General features: G+C 40.1%; 1 pseudogene; it reads right to left on the bottom strand.

Annotated features, from left to right (window-relative positions):
• Nucleotides 1–302: 302 nt before the first annotated feature.
• Nucleotides 303–723, bottom strand: LOC125406540 (peptidyl-prolyl cis-trans isomerase A pseudogene; annotated as a pseudogene).
• Between the last annotated feature and the right edge of the window lie 1,569 nt (nucleotides 724–2,292).

Genomic DNA, 2,292 nt, shown 5'->3' with positions numbered 1-2,292 from the left:
CATTTAATTAGATATTTATTAATCTAAATTCTTGTGGGGTTTTTTTTTTGCTAATTCTGATGCCAGTAACTGTTTTTTACCCATTTGCCTTACAGATTTTCTTTTCTTTTCTTACTTAGTTTTACTCATAATCATAAACTTAACTCTGTAATCCAGCTAGACTTGAAGGGGAATGAGGAAAATATGGAACCCAAAGAACTTCAGCGAGAGCAGAGATTACAGAGTACTGCGAGCAGATGGGGCAGGGGTGCTCTCCTGAGCTACAGAAGGAATGGTCTGGTGGGTAAAAAGCCTGCAAGTCAAAAGAATTAGAGTTGTCCACAGTCAGAAATGGTGTTCTCCTTGCTGGTCTTGCCATTCCTGGACCCAAAACGCTTCATGGCTTCCACAATGTTCATGCCTTCTTCCACCTTCCCAAAGACCACGTGTTTGCCATCCAGCCACGCGGTCTTGGTGGTGCAGATAAAAAACTGGGAACCGTTTGTGTTTGGTCCAGCATTTGCATTGGACAAGATGCTGGGACCTGTATGCTTCAGGATGAAGTTCTCATCCACAAATTTTTCTCCGTAGACGGATCTGCCGCCAGTGCCATTATGGCGTATGAAGTCACCACCCTGGCACATGAATCCTGGAAGAATCCTGTGAAAGGAAGAACCCTTATATCCAAATCCTTTCTCTCCAGTGCTCAGAGCACGGAAGTTTTCTGCTGTCTTTAGAATTTTGCCTGCAAATAGCTCGAAGGAGACGCAGCCCAAGGGCTTGCCATCGGCCGCGATGTCGAACACAGTGGGGTTGACAATGACTGCAGCAAGTGACGAGAGGGGACAGCGGCGTCTGCAAAGCGGGCCTTCCAGATTTTCTAGGACCCCAACAAGCTCTCAGTTCTGGAGTTTCATTGCCCTGCTGAGGCTTCAGTACAATTGCGCTTCTCAGAAGATTTTTGCTCTAGCACACTTTTGTACTCTTAAAAAAATATTGAGAACCCCCTCCCCAAATTTTATTTTTACTTTACATCTTAAAATATGGATGCTATAAATAGCTATTTATTGTACTAGAAGCTATAACTGAGAAAACTTATTTAAAATAATTAACTATATAATTGACATTTTAATTTATATTTTTGAGAATTTTACGTAAGAGTATACTGTGTTTACATCATTTCCATCCCTCTCCGTACTCCAATTTCTCCCCTGTCCCAATCCCACCCCTGTCAATTCTTCTCTTACAATTATTATTGTTTTACATATATAATACTCATATACTTACAATTTAGTTTAACTAGCACTGCCTCTATGTACATGGGTTTAGGGCTGGCCACTTTGAATTGGAAAACTTATGAGGAGACTCATCATTGAAGAAAACTGAGTCTCCCTTCCTCAGCAATCATTGACTGTGGGTAGCTCTTCATCTAAAGGTGAGCTGTCTTAAATTTATCTCTTTCCATGTTGGCATGTCAACAGATGTGATCTTTTTCAGGCAACCATATTGTTGGGAGTTCACTGAAGCAGCATCCTTCCTGTGTCTAGAAGGCACTGTATCGGTCCTTTGGCTCTCATAATATTTCTGCCCCCTTTCTGAGCTATTTCTTGAGTCTTTGGCGAGATGGCTGTTACAGATATTACAACTAGAGCTAGGTGATTTGAGAGACAGGGTCTTACTTTGTGGTCTAGGCTGGTTGTAACAGTTTTGTAACTGGTCTCAAACTTTTGGCAATTATTCTGTTCAGCCTTTTGAATGCTGGACAATAGCCTTGACTTGGAATTAATATTTTACTTATGATAATCAATTACATTTCTCTAAATAGCATAGCCAGAAAAGTGACATTTTGTGAATCTCTTTGACAGATCACTTAGTAGAAGGCACATTCTTCTTGTTCATTTAGAACTTAACATTTTCCTGTATATTGGTTTAGTTGTGGTTAAAATAATTAGCTTCATCTAGGTACGCATTTGTGGAAAAAAAATTTGTGGAAAATCAAGAAAAAAAATTTTCTTGATACTACATCAAAATGTGAAATCAGATTGTGTCTGTGTGTGTGTCTCTGTACGTGTGTGTCTGTGTGAGTGTGTCTGTTCTGTGTGTCTGTGTGAGTGTGTCTGTTCTGTGTATCTGTGTGTGTACATGTGTGTGTATACGTGTGTGTACATGTGTATATATATATATGTGTGTATGTGTCTGTGTGTGTATTTGTGTACGTGTCTATGTGTTTGTGTATGTGTATGTGTGTGTGTTTGTGTACATGAGTGTCTGTGTATGTACATGTGTGTACGTGTATGCGTGTGTGTCTGTGTG

This window comes from Myodes glareolus, chromosome 10 (genome assembly GCF_982192425.1).
Source record: "Myodes glareolus chromosome 10, mMyoGla1.1, whole genome shotgun sequence".
Lineage (NCBI taxonomy): Eukaryota > Metazoa > Chordata > Mammalia > Rodentia > Cricetidae > Myodes > Myodes glareolus.
Note: the sequence above shows the minus strand (reverse complement) of the source record. Positions and strands in the feature narration are given on the sequence as shown.